This window comes from Lepidochelys olivacea (assembly GCF_965140295.1).
Source record: "Lepidochelys olivacea isolate rLepOli2 genome assembly, chromosome: 2".
Taxonomy (NCBI): Eukaryota; Metazoa; Chordata; order Testudines; family Cheloniidae; genus Lepidochelys; species Lepidochelys olivacea.
In genome coordinates, this window is record NC_140412.1 from 43,495,134 (window position 1) to 43,509,776 (window position 14,643).

At 44.9% G+C, this 14,643-nt stretch overlaps 2 protein-coding genes across 7 annotated transcripts in view; both read left to right on the top strand.

Moving 5' to 3' along the window:
* Nucleotides 1–14,643, top strand: part of TP53INP1 (tumor protein p53 inducible nuclear protein 1) — a 62,010-nt gene that overhangs the window by 32,851 nt on the left and 14,516 nt on the right. Inside the window, exon 1 of one of the 6 annotated variants that reach the window (XM_084619873.1) lies at nt 12,022–12,134. The exons of the other annotated variants lie outside the window; for them this stretch is intronic. The gene's annotated coding sequence lies outside the window, so the exon portion shown is untranslated. Of the gene's footprint in view, nt 1–12,021; nt 12,135–14,643 lie in introns of those variants that run through there. 6 annotated transcript variants of the gene reach the window in all.
* CCNE2 (cyclin E2) overlaps nt 1–14,643 on the top strand; it is a gene marked incomplete at its 5' end in the record, with an annotated part of 84,121 nt that overhangs the window by 25,002 nt on the left and 44,476 nt on the right. The gene's annotated exons all lie outside the window — the stretch shown is intronic.

A 14,643-nucleotide genomic window follows, 5' to 3' on the forward strand; every position in this document is an offset into this window, starting at 1 on the left:
ATGGATGAGTACTGCTGCTTTTTTTTTTTCCAAGTCTGACCATGGATGATAGTAAAAGTTTCATACAAAAGTTAAAAATATTATGCCCATTTTTACTCCCTTATGATGTGTAAAGAAGGCTTGAAAGTTTTATGGGTTTTTTTATTTTTAAAATACACTTCTGTGCAGTGAGGGAGAACAAAAGACTGATTTCTGAAATGGATGAAACAGAAAATACATCTTGGTTCAGACACTTTAACAGTGCAGGTGTTCCAGAGGCAACTGAATCCTCTCTTTTGTTTGTTTTTTTTGTTTTGTTTAAATGGTTGAGTGAATTGTAACAGCTGACAGGTTTGGAGAACTCTAATCCAATGATTTCTGCTAGTAGAACTGCAAGACTCAGCTCTTTTCTGTGGTATGTACTGTTTTGATTATATGTGGTTCACTGTCACTTCATAATTTGGTTCCAGAAACTGCCAGAATATCTGGTGAATTAGTGTTCCAGAACTCTAAAATATATCTCCAGACTTTAACATCTGTTTTACTAAAAAGATGGAAAGATGTTGCCTCCGCCCAAAAACTTATTTGGAAAACTTGGGTATAAGCTATTGCCTTATACCTAGGAAAGGGGTGGCCAGTTTTAGATTTTTGAAATCTGTCAAAGTTGCAGAGACTTGCTCTTGCCAAAGTCCAAAAATGGTGAGCAGAAATGGAATGGACAATGTTAGTTGAGTCTGATGCTTGAATCTAAGATGAACAATATTCCATTTGCAAAAATAAGTACCTGAAATATGCAACTATAGTTATTTCTTAGGCTTTGCACTTTGCAGGCTCTTAGTATTCTGAATATACAGAGGGTTTTTTCTAAATTTGTAATAGAGATTTGAAATCATTTGAATAGCTGTTCCTTTTTTTATTTTAAAAAATATTTAACTTCAGTAGGATTATAAACTCAAACCTCCATCTGTCTGTGTACTTTGGGCCTGATCCAAGTCCCATTGAAATCAATGGGAGTCTTTCAATTTATTTCAGTGGGCTTTGGATCAGGACTTACAACATTTAAGGCCTGATCCTGCAAACACACACTATCCAGCAAAGTACTTCCTACCATAAATAGTCCCATTTAAGCTACAGTTGGTACTGAGTGAAGCACTGGATATTAAGGATTTGTAGGTTCAGGACACTAGTCTTTAATGGAATCTTTTATTGAACCATTTACTGCCTTTGGCAGCTGTATTCCACTGAGTTTAAACCGCCGGCTGATGTGTGGAAGATGCGTTGAATGGAGGATCTAGGAGTACTTCCCAGGACATTACCATGTAGCTATGCCAGTTTCTCTCTGCTGACAAATCATTGTTTTGTTTTATAAACTTGGTTGGCTAACTATTTAAACTAATTTTATACATATTTGTCTATAAGATTTCATTTTGTTTTGATTTGTTTTTTTGTATGGAGGAACATTCTATTTTCCAAAAGTTAGGTGGAACTGCTTCACATTTTGTATGTGCATACATTCTATTTAGGACTATTCTTTCCACTATTACTCAGTATTTGTAATATGTAGATATATCATGCTCTCACCTACCATTTAAGAAGAATGTCTGAGTAGTGGGGCCTCTTCAAAAGACACTACATATGGGAGCTCTTTGTTAGAAGCTCAGTGCATTCATAGTAATTTGCAGAACTGGTTGTAGAAAGGTCACTGTTTCTGTGCACCATGGCTAGTCATATATTCTTCATAAGTGCTGGTGTTACATGTACAGTATGTCATGCCTGGCATTAATGTTTCAGTTCTTGAAAATCAATACATATAAAGTTTTGAAAATATGGGATGCCAGAGCCCCAGACTATTATTATTTTTATTACATCTATATAATACCCTAGATGTGCACATCGTGTTTTATAGCCTTGGCCATACCATTAATCTGTCTCTGGGTACACAGGAAGTTCTAGTGGATGGTATACTTACTTCCACCACTAACCCTAATTCATAATCACACAACTATACACAATTTGGGGAGATGAGCCTGGTTTGTTTGCTTCAGTGATTTCTTCTGAGTCTTCCCCACCCCACCCACTTAATAACATGAGAAGAAATTCTCAAAAACACAAGTCACAAATTTAAATCTTTATAAGGGGAAGTCAGATCCAGGGCCAGCTTTTGTGGCTCATGAAACCCAAGACCAAAGGAATCTCTTTAATTTATAAAGGACCTCAATTTGCAGGACAACCACAACGAACGTGGAATTGAAGTTTCTTTTCCTGCCACAAGTTTAGCCCTCAGACATTTGCAGAAAGGGTTAAGGGGCAACCCATGTCCTTTCAGAGCATGTCCAAGTTGCTCTCAACCGCATTAAGACTTGTTCATTTTGTCCAAGAAACATCTCCATGGACATATTAAATGAGCTTTGGGTCAGGGATTTAAGGCCTAATCTTGCACCACTGAAGTCAATGGGAATTTTGTTATTGACTTCAATGAGTGCAGATTCAAGCCCATAGACTTCAAGTCAGCAAGATATCTAAGCACTTGCCTTACCTTAAATTTATGAATAGTCTCACTTACTTCATTGGGACTCTGCACATGCTTAGGGCCTTGCTGAGTTGGGTCAATAGAGCATTGATTGGCGAGAGCAGCTTGTGGTCAGCTGGTCCATTTTGGTAAAAGACCTCGCTCTCAGGCCTGTCTCCCGCCTGCCAAGGATTGTGTGGTTTGGGGAGAGGAGTGAGGAAAATCCACTCTCTTCATCCTTTCCTGATGATGGAAACAGGAAGTAAAAGGCAAGATTAGGAAGATGAGAGGAGTGGAAAGAGGAACTAAGGGGAGCAACTCAGGAAATGGGAGATCTCTACTCTAAGAAGTACCTTGCTGGGGACCTCCAATATATTACTTGCCCTTCTTAATTCTTCCTGGAGCCAGCTTTCAAACACAACAATATAAACCTTCTTAGGGCTTGTCTACACTTGAAAATTTCATCATGTTAAAATTTTGTCTTAGTTAATTATGTTACATGACTTAACATAACATGGCACTCAATGCAGACAAGAACTATCATGTTTAACAGTGAGTTGGCTGGTCACCGCTAACCCAGCATACAATACTAAACATGACAATATTTCACTATACTGAGTGGTTAACATTATCTTAATTAACACATGTTCTAACAGACTATAATTTTCCACTACAGACAAGCCCTTAGCGGGGACTTACTCTTTGTGTTTAATTTTGTGTCTCACCTCTTTAGTGGAGATCTAAATACACGTGCTGTTTACCAACCACTTTCCTTCCCTTACCCATCTCACAACCAGTGTTTTGGAAGTACAAAGGTATTTTAATTGGCTTTTCCTATATGCAGAGCTGAGTCTTGGTTTTTTAAGTTTCTTTAAAAACTTCTTGTCAGTGAGCTGAAAGTTAATGTAGTACATTAAAATAACTGAGTTTATAGCTCTTAGGTTATTTTCTACCTTGTCAAATTACCCTTCTGTGATGGGGTATCCACCACACACAATGCCTGATGGGGTAAGTTAGGCCAATTAACCTTAGGCTGCACCTGGAGAAAATCTATGGTGTGCTACAGTCTAACTGCAACAGCTGGGGGGAAGGAGCTGGACAGGATCTATAAAGAGAATAAGTTGGAAAGGAAACCTGCAGTTGCACTCTCTGATACAAGGGGAAAGAGTAGGAAGCTGCAAGGAGAGAGTAGGGATCAATAAGGGCTGGGAGAGTAAAAGTCCAGAGCTGCTGGGTTGAGGATCCCTGGACTGGAAACTGGTGTAGAGGACAGGCCCCGGTTCCCCTATCAGCTGCCAGAGAAGTAGCACAGACCAGGTAGTGGGGGGCGGACTGCTTGGGACAGTTTGCCTCAAAGGCCTTGTGATACCTTGGAAGGGGGAAGAACTTTAATGTGACTTAGCTGGAGGACTGAACTATGAAGAGGACATTGCTACCACTCCTGGTGCAGGAGAGGCCATGGAGTAACTGAGGGGAATGATGGACTGAGTAACTGCAGGAAGGGGCATCAGACCAGGTGGTAGAGCTAATTCCCCAGATGGGGCATGGGAGGCACTGCTGAGTGGTGAATGGACCACCCAGTAACATCTTCTGTCATAACCATACAACTAAGGGTAGCCTAGAATTCCTCCTTACCTGTAAGGGGTTAAGAAGCTCAAATAACCTGGTTGGCACCTGACCAGAAGGACCAATGGGGAAAGAAAATACTTTCAAATCTTGGGGGTGGGGAGGCTTTGTTGGTGTGTTCTCTGGGGAAAGCAGAGAAGCATCAGGTCAAAAAACTCCTTCTCCTATAAACCATCCTGTACAAGTCTCTGATATTACAAAAAGAGTAAGTAAATAAGGCAAGGCACGTTAGATTACCTTTTGTTTTCAACATGTGCATTTTCCCTTTGCTAGAGGGAGGTTTATCCTGTTTTTTTTGTAACTTTAAAGTTTTGCCTAGAGGGGAATCCTGTTTGAATCTGATTACCCTGTGAAGTATTTACCATCCTGATTTTACAGAGGTGATTCTTTTACTTTTTCTTTAAATAAAATTCTTCTTTTAAGAACCGGATTGATTTTTCATTGTTCTTAAGAGCCAAGGGTTTGGGTCTGTGCTCACTTATATCAATTGGTGAGGATATTATTCTCAAGCCTTCCCCAGGAAAGGGGGTGTAGGGCTTGGGGGAATAGGTCCTTTCCCTGGTTCTTTGGATAAATAACTTGGTGGTGGCAGCGGAATTTGTTCAAGGACAAGGCGGAATTTGTGCCTTGGGAAAGTTTTTAACCTAAGCTGGTAAAAATAAGCTTAGGGGTCTTTCATGCAGGTCCCCACATCTATACCCCAGAGTTCAGAGTGGGGAAGGAACCCTGACGCCTTCATATGGCCATTTTTATTTTTATCTCATAACTCTGGAAAGGCTAGTGCAGCCTAGAGAAATGTGTGTCCTAAAATACCAGACAGAGTTTACACAGGCACATTGCAAACCATAAATGCTATGCAAATTCTGTCAATCAGGTCACACATATTGGGCAGACTCCTTCAAGCCCACTCCCAGCTGCAAGAACACATTTTTCAGCCATTAGTATGTGTTAGTTTCTCTAAGCTTTTCTTTTACATGTAAGTTTTGTGTGCTCTCATACGGGAAAAAAATGCATACAAAAAGTGTTGATGCAATCTTAAAGTTACAAGAACAAGCACTCAGAATCAAGAAATGTCAAAAGTTACCCTGGCCTTCAGCAACAAGATTTGCAACATACATTAATTAATGTATCTCTATATTGTTTTTATTAAAAGCCAACTTTAATAAAACTCAGCACTATACAAGACACAAAACAAAAACCGCCCTTGTCTCAATGAGTTTACAATCTGAGGCCTTGATCTTGCAACGTGCTATATGCGGGAGTGCCACAGGTCCACATGGCACCCCCTATTAATTTTAATAAGTCTTCACATACATGCTGAAGTCTACCTATGCAGACCTCATTGCAGGATTGGAGCCTAACACAGACTATTAATGGTGTAATATGTTAATTAGTGTTTTATTAAATATAAACCGTATGTGCAGTGTGGCTGGGTCAACTTTCCTGGAACTTAGGCCAGGTCTACACCTAAAACTTAGATCAATCTAGCTACGTCGCTCATGGCTGTGAAAACTTTTATGCCTTGAGTGATATAGTTAGGGTGACTTTGTCCCCAGGGACATAGTAGCTAGTTCAATAGAGAATTCTTCTGTCAACCTAGCTACCACCTCTTGAGCAGGTGGATTTACTACAGAGATGGAAAAAACACTTCTGTCACTGTGGTAGGTGTCTGCTACACTGGTGTAACTGCAACTGTAACCCTTGTAGTGTACATACCCTTAAGCTTAACTTTTAGATTTTCCTTTCTGTTTAGTTATTTCTCTCACAGTGTAACATTGCATATATGCGTTTTGTTTCTTGGGTGTTTTTGCTTTTTATTTATTTGTTTTTAAAGTAAAAAATAATAAAAAGTTTGGGGGTTGTTGACTTGCCCTGTTTACAGGTCTTCTGGGATCCTAGGGCTTGAAGTTATTTAGTCCTCAACTGTTTTTGGCTTGTGCATCTTACAAATCAGTGACCTTGGAGGTTCTTTGAAGTAACAAGTGCATATTTAATTAACTACACTCAATTGTTTGTGCATGCCTTCAAAGTGGCACCATTATTAGATGAGTAGCTAACACCTTAATGCAGTGGTTCTCAACCTTTCCAGAATACTGTACCCGTTTCAGAAGTCTGATTTGTCTTGCCTACCCGAAGTTTCACCTCTATCAGAAAGTCAGGCTTCGGCCCCACATGGTGGAGCTTGGGCTTCGGCTTTCTGCTCTGGGCCCCAGCAAGTCTAACGCTGGCCCTGGTGACCCTATTAAAATGAACTTGCCCACAGTTTAAGAACCGCTGATATAGTATATAGAACTATATAAATACATTGTCTGTATGACATTTTAGTTTCTACTGACTTTGCTAATGCTTTTTGTGGAACCTGTTGTAAAACTAGGCAAATATTTAGATGAGTTGATGTACTTCCTAGAAGACCTTTGGATACCCCCAGTGGTACATGTACGCTGGGTTAAGAACCATTGCCTGAATGGAAATATAACAAGGGTTCTGGGGCCAGCCAGCCCTGTTTGGTTATCAGACCCACCTAAAAAGTGGTCAGAGCCTGTAAAGGGTTGAGAGGAGCTGCAGGAAGGACATGGCTTCTGCAGCAGGCCTTGAAGGGAATGGTGCATTCTTTCAGAACTGAGAGTGGCAAGGGGTGGAAAAGACAGAATGAGTAGAGGAACTGTTTTTCGGTTTTGGATATTTTGCCTACATTTTTATATTTGGAGGAATAAAACTGGCCAGAGAGACTTGGGAGAGCCAGTGAAGCCTTCCTGGGAAGATGAGGAGATTCAACCTGAGTGAGGGGAAACTGAGGTAACAGCTAGATAGAAGTCAGACTAGGGTAGAGGGTGCTGTGACAGGAATGTCTCTGTCTGGGTGTGCTCAGTTCTGCTTTTTCAGAAGTTGACAAACATGGCCTAGATTGTTCATCTTTGCCTCCTTCCAGGTAGCCCCTCTCCCCCAAATTAAGAACACCTCTTAGTTGAATTCCTTACTGTTAAAATGCTTTTAGGCCCTGATTCTACAATGAGCTCTTGGCAGAAGTGAGGCCATTCTGGTTACACACTACAGTGTAATTTAAACCAAACTGCACCTTTTTTATTTACATCACTAACTGCCAGTATGCCTGCATTCTTCAAAGCGCTGCACAGTCCACCGAAAGAACACTTTACCACTTCCTGACTCAAAAGCAATACACCAAGGGACAGCATTTCCCACTTTTCTCAAACTTCTTGTCACCAATTGTAAAAGTGACAACAGAAACAGAGGTTCTGATTCCCCTTTAAACTGGGTTTATACAGTTGTAACTCCATTAACATCGATGGGATTACTTTCAGTTTACAGTAGTATAAATGAGAGGGAAATCAGGTTCAGAGTTAGCAACTACAATGACAAATATCTTTGACCCAGATCCTTGTACTGTAGGATCTACAGGGAAAGAGCAGATTAGTCTACTGACGAAAAATTATACTGAGTATTGGTAATATGTAATATACGCACTTACTATAGTCCGCGCACAAACTGTATAAGTATAATGGCTTTTTCCAAGCATGAGATGTCTGTAGCTGTAGGTTGTAGACTTCTTAGAGCCCTTACGAAAATGAAGACAAAAAACTCCATGAAAAGTCTTTTTGCTAAATATACACCATGACTTACAAAATAGATAGGAAGGAAGGATGGAATATGAGAGCGAGGCATTGGTGTGGGGTAGAGTTAAGATTATATGCATAATCTTAACTGTGTATTTCCATACTTTATAATGTGTAGGTGTTCGGGGTTTTTTAGCTGAACCTTAATTTTGGGTGACCAGGTTTTCCACGGTGTAGGTTTGTATTTTTTTACAGTAACATTACTTTAGGGTGTTTTCAAAAAAACAAGTCTGTTCCTCTGCTCAATTTTAACTTTCCTTAGGTTGTATAGAACGTCTTAAAATTGCTTAGTGAGGAGTCCCTGCAAGCTGCCACAGATGGACTCTGCTTCTTTCTAGAAAACATCCACCTACACATGTGGCGTCCTCTCTCCTGCTCCTCAGAACAAAGGCCTGATTCTCCTATCATTTACACCCATATAGCTCAGGTGACTTGATTTCATAGATTCACATATTTTAAACCAGAAAGGACCATTGTGATTATTTAGTCCAGGGGCTCTCAAACTGTGGTATGTGAGCTGCTTGGTGGAAGTGGTGCTCTGTAATGGTGGTGTGTCTCCTTTCATGGTAAATCCGCTCCTGACCACTACCCTTTAAACAAAATGGGCCTCCCAACGATGGGGGGGCCCCAAAAATGCAGGACAAATATCTGACAACCTGCCCCTGAGTCCCGGCCGGCAGTGCAGCACACCACTCCCGGAAGTGGCCGGCTGATGGCACGTCTCTGCACGCCCCTGGCGGGGGAGAGAGGGAGGCGGCTCCGCACGCTGCCCGCTCCCCGGGCAGCACAGAGAGACCCGCTATCCACTCCCCTCAAGGGGCGCGCAAAGACGTGCCAGCAGCATAGCTAAGGCGCCTCCCTGCCTGCTCTGCCTCCCTCCCTCTGCACCGCTTCGGTCCCAGAAGCGAATGGCATGTCCCTGCGGCCTGTGTGTGTGTGTCCACGCACTGCCCCACCCCGATTCTGCAGCTCCTATTAGCCCCACCACTGCAGGAGGGGTGTCTATGCTGGTCACTTTGGGAGCCGTGCCACCCGAGATAAGCACTGCCCCCTGCCTCCCTCCCACCCCTCACCCCAGAGCCCACCCCCCACACTCCCTTCTGCACTTCAACCCCCTGCTCCAATCAAGGTACCTTACTTTATTTTCATTTACTTCCCGTTACTTATAATATAGAGGATGAAGGGGAAAAAAAATGAAAAATAGGGTGGGGAGATAAGAAAGAATATTCTTTTTCTTGGCTGGGCCTGAGGGGGCAAAAATTAAGCTGCACACAGGGCCCCACTAACTCCAAATCAACCACTAATAGTGGTGTCTTGGGCCAACTAACCAACCCACCCCTGTTCCATATGTCGATATTTGTAGACTGTGATCAAGTCACCCCTTAGAGAAGGATTGAAGGAACTCAGTCCAAGATTATCAGGCATGTGTTTTTTCAATCTCTTCATTCTTGTGGCTCTTCTCTGAACCTTCTCCAATTTTTCAACATCCTTGTTGAACAGTGAACACCAGAACTGGACACAGTATTCCAGTAGCATTCACATCACTGTCAAATACAGTGGTAATACAATTTATTTCTACTACTTAGTATTCCTGTTTATACATCCAGAGATCACATTAGCCCTTTTTGGCCACAGTGTTTCACAAGGAGCTCATGTTCAGCTGAGTATCCCCTATGGTCCCCAAGTCTCTTTGATTCATTGCTTCCAGAATAAAGTCTCCCCCATCCTCTAAGTAGAGCTTGTGTTCTTTGTTACTAGATGTATGATTTTACATTTGGCTATATTAAAATACACATTGTTTGGTAAGCTGGGTGCAAGCAATCTAGATTTTTCTGTACCTATCTCTCCTCTTCATTATTTTCCATTCCCCCAGTCTTTGTGTCATCTGCATCTGAGCTACTTACAACCAGACTCTGGATTCCCCTGTTCTTATGTGGCTTCCTCCCATATTCCTTTCAGACTGGGCCCATCTATTCCTCTCTTCCCCATTGTTGTTTCTTAGGACAATCAGTTCTGATTGTATAGCTGCAAATATGCAGTGACGGGTATCCAGAAATCACCTACTAGAGGACGGGCCCAACAAGGAAAATAACAGAACACCACTGGCCATCACGTACAGTCCCCAGCTAAAACCTCTCCAGTGCATCATCAATGATCTACAATCTATCCTGGAAAACGATCCCCCACTCTCATGGGCCTTGGGAGGCAGGCCAATTCTCACTTACAGACAGCCCCCCACCCCCACCGAAAGCAAATACGCACCAGACCAGAGAAACACTAACCCAGGAACCAATCCCTGTAACAAACCCTGTTGCCTTCTCTGTCCCCATACCTACTCTAGCAACACCATCATAGGACCCAACTACACCAGCCACACCATCAGAGGCTCATTCACTTGCCCATCTATTAATGTGATAGATGCCATCATGTGCCAGCAGTGCTCCCTCTGCCATGTACATTCGCCAAACCGGACAGTCTCTACGTAAAAGAATAAATGGACACAAATCAGACGTCAGAAAAGGTAACCTACAAAAGCCAGTAGGAGAACACTTCAATCTCCTTGGACACTTAATAACAGATTTAAAAGTAGCCATTCTACTTTTTTCAAAAAAACTTCAAAAACAGACTTCAAAGAGAAACTGCTGAGCTACAATTCATTGGCAAACTTAACACTATCAATTTGGACTTGAATAGGGACTGGGAGTGGCTGGCTCACTACAAAAGCAAGTTTCCCTCTCGGTATTCCCTCCTCATCAGTTATTGGGAGTGGACCACATCCACCTTGATTGAATTGGCTTTGTTAACACTGGTTCTCCACTTGTAAGGTGACTCCCTTCTCTTGTGGTTCAGTGGTTGGGGGGAGGGATAGCTCAGTGGTTTGAGCATTGGCCTGCTAAACCCAGGGTTGTGAGTTCAATCCTTGAGGGGGCCACTTAGAGATCTGGGGCAAAAATTGGAGATTGGCCCTGCTTTGAGCAGGGGGTTGGACTAGATGACCTCCTGAGGTCCCTTCCAACCCTGATACTCTATGACTCTTCATGTGTCAGTATATTTATGCCTGCATCTGTAATTTTCACTCCATGCATCTGAAGAAGTGGATTTTTTACCCACAAAAGCTTATGCCCAAATAAATCTGTTAGTCGTTAAGGTGCCACCGGACTCCATTGTTTTTGTGGATACAGACTAAGATGGCTACCCCTCTGATACTTAATTCTGCAATGATCCAAGTAGACTTTTTAAAGTATATGGAAACCATTGTTAATAAGTAAGCAATTCCACCACTCCCAGAACTTGTCAAAAGCACCACATCCCCTGCCAAAACAACGTAGCACCTTTCTAGGCCAAGTCATTTTGGAAATGGGACAAGCCCCCCCTCCCCTCCAAAAAAAAAAAACCCAAACAAATGTAAAAAAAAACAAAAACCCACAACTCAGGAAACTATCTTACAACTGAAATGCACATAAACTCCTGTCCAATTATATCTCCCAAATGCCTTGTCCAATTTGTCCCAAATTCTGGAAATGCTCCACTTAAGCAAAAAGAAAAGGAGTACTTGTGGCACCGCGGATACAGACTAACACAGACCAGACTAACACGGCTGCTACTCTGAAATCATTCTAAGCAAAGAGCCTGCAAATGAAAGTTCAGGCAGATCAGTTTGATTGTGGTGAAGTCAGAGTTGATGTGTCTATGCATGAAGCAAACTCTAGCTAGGTTCATCCTAAATAATGTATCTATGCATACAGTAGTGTCTGTACATAATATACCAACTTGATGCTGTGTCCCCTTATCTGTGTGACTGTTAGCTCCATTTTATTCCCCTTCTTTCGCTCTCTTTTAGGCTCTTACTCTGGGTCCATCACTAGGGTATCTGAGTGCTTCCCACCTCTTTCAAATCTTTTTTTCTCCCCCCTTCCTATCCCTGCATCCGTTATCTCAATCTCCCTCTCTCGTCCCCTCTTCTTCCTTTATCTCTTCTTTTTGCAGTCTCTCTCTCTCTCTCCCTCCCTTCCGCTCTCCCCTTCTTTCTCTCCCTCTCCTTTTGTTGCCTGGGCTTGTTTCTAGCTGCAGAGTTTCTCTGTGCCTCTGGGCCGGATCACGTGCGTTAGTGACAGCCTGTCCCGGCGCGGCCCCGAGCCCCGCTCTGCTCACATTGGTGAGGTCTGAACCCTAGCCCGGCCCTGGGGAGTCGGGAGGGGGAGCCGGGGCGGGGCCTGGGGCGGCCGGGGCCGATCAGCTGTTCGCTGGATTCTATAACAACAAAAGGTTCGGCAGGGAACCGAGTCGGACGGAGGCGGCTGCGGAAACAAGACCAGGGACCCATCGCTGCCTCCCCTCATCTACCTCACTAGCCATTGCTACCGTCCGCCCCCTCCTGTCTCTGGAAGGTGAGTAGCGGATATTTGTATCCAGTCTGGAAGGGGCCCTGGCAGCTTGACAATGCGCCTCCGGACCTGGGTCGCGACTCGGACCCCCCAACCCGGGCACAGCGGCCAACTCAGGTTCCCTCTGCCCAAGCTGCGTCCTTTAGGGGCAGGCTGGCGGCGGGGGTGAGGAGGTTTCGGGACTGGAGCGTCTTCCCTCCTCCCGGTAACGTACCCCTCGCTCTGCCTATGTCCGGGAGGCGAGCGAGGTAGTCTCGCTGCCCGTCTCTCGCACGAAGGGGGGCCTGTAGATGAGCTCCATGTTCTGTATGACCAGGCCGCGGGTGTGGGTGTGTGACGTGCTGTCCGTTTCCCTTGGGGAACACCAGACACTGGGCGAGCCCGCTAGCGTCCCCCAGAGCGGTCTGTGTCGCCGTTATGTGTGGGGCTGACATGTATTTCTCCCCCTTCCCCCACGAGACTCCGAAAGTAGCCCTAGGTCCTGGACAGGAGACTAGCTCGATAGAAACTTTACGAAACAGAAGAGATCTCTTTCTCCGTGGTTCCCGGCGATCTGGTCAATGGTTTGACTGCTCAAGGCGCTGAGCACCCGCAAACTCCCTTGAAGCCCACGAGAACTTGCAGGTGCTCGGCACATTTCAAAATCCAGAGGCTTGTGTCGTTTTTATGGGAGGGTCTTTCCCTATGGAGTGCGTGTGAGCACACGCCGCCCCTAAGCAGCCTAACGGGGGGAGTCCCTTTGCCTCTGGGGGGTGGGGGGATGCGCACTGCCCCTGTACTGTGTGACTCGTCGCCGGGAGCAGTGGGTGTCCCTAAATGCCTCGGACAGAGAGCTGCGTGGTTGCCTCCCCACTCGAGTGCGGAGGAGTGGTACCAGCTCTTGGTACGCGCTGCCCCACTCTCTGCGCGGATTGCCCGCGCGCCTCCGCTCCCTCGCTGGGAGATCCCGCGCACGGTGCAGTTGGGGCGCCGCCGGGCTGAATTCTGCCCCGAGGAGGCGGGAGCCCCGGACTCGCTGTGGGCAGGCTCCGATCTGCTTGTTTGTTTGTTCTCTGAACTTCCTCTTCGCAGACTCCGAAGTAGCTGCGTTCCCAGTTTGACCCTTTTGTCTCTTCCCTCCGCCCCCCAGGCTCACTCGCGGGAAGGAGGAGTTCGGGGTAGCCGGCCCGCCCAGGGGCTGGAGGGGTGTCGGGTTGCCTCTTCCTGCCAGTGCGGGGCCTGTTTTCTTGGTTGCGGAGGGACCTTCCCCCCGCCCCTGCTTCCAGGGCAGTGTCTGCTTGCGCTCTAGTCAGGTGTGACTAAACCCAGCCTTCCTGCAGGCACCGCCCTAGTAGAGGGGGGCTCCTAGCGATCAAAACAAACCAGAGGATGTGACTCAGCCACAGGCGAGAGGACAGCGGATTGCAAGGTCAGGTCACCCAAACCAAGGGCTGTGTCCTTTATCTCCTCTTATTGGGGAGGTGCCTGACCTGGGTGGCTAGGGACCTGGAGAAAAACTCTCTTTAGAAGCAGCCTGGCCCCACCTTCCTCGTTGTTGTTGTTTGCCCCAAAGCAAGCTCTTTGTGTCTGGAGAATTAATCTGTACCTGCTGGGGACTTTCCACCTGAAATCACAATCCTCTGTCAGGCATGACAACTGGCACCCCTCCAGTATGATGTTTGAGTGAGGTAAAGGTAGTGGAAGCCAATTAACCATTAAAGCATAATGGTTACATAATGGTTAAACGTTCAGCTCGCTTAGGAGCGGACTGTTAGCCTCACCCTAGAGAAACAAAAAGAAAAGGAGGACTTGTGGCACCTTAGAGACTAACCAATTTATTTGAGCATAAGCTTTCGTGAGCTACAGCTCACTTCATCGGATGCATATATAAATAAATTGGTTAGTCTCTAAGGTGCCACAAGTCCTCCTTTTCTTTTTGCGAATACAGACTAACATGGCTGTTACTCTGGAACCTAGAGAAACAGGCTTCATTTGAGCTTCCACCTCTAAGGAGGAACTCTTCTTCTCTGGGCTCCCCTCTTGCTTGGAAGGTGAGGGTGGAGTGTAGTTAAGTTTCTTCCCTTTTTGTGGTACAGACTGCAGCCTGTCAGCTCCGCTGGTCAATGCATATTGGGCAGAACCGTAGCTTTGTCTCCCCCTTTACTACCCAGTTGTTCACAGGTGATGTATGCATGTAAGTGTCAGGTGTGCAGTGCCTGCGCCCCACACCCGTACGTTTGGAGGTCTGATCTGGGCATGGTTAACATCTAACTGTACCTCTTTCAGCTTTGATTAAAACTTGCTTTTTTGGAGCCTCCTGGTGGTTGCCAAGATACTGTTGAGCAATGACACTGTTAGTGGTTTTAGCATTGGGATAAAAGTTTAGGAACCACGTTCTTACAGACAAGAATTGGCCAGAAAATATGTTGCTGTCATTTCACACACAACTCTGTCAACTACTATAATCCCTATTATACCACATAGCCTACCCAGTAAACACACTTACAGCTGTATAGCAAACCAAATAGCACCA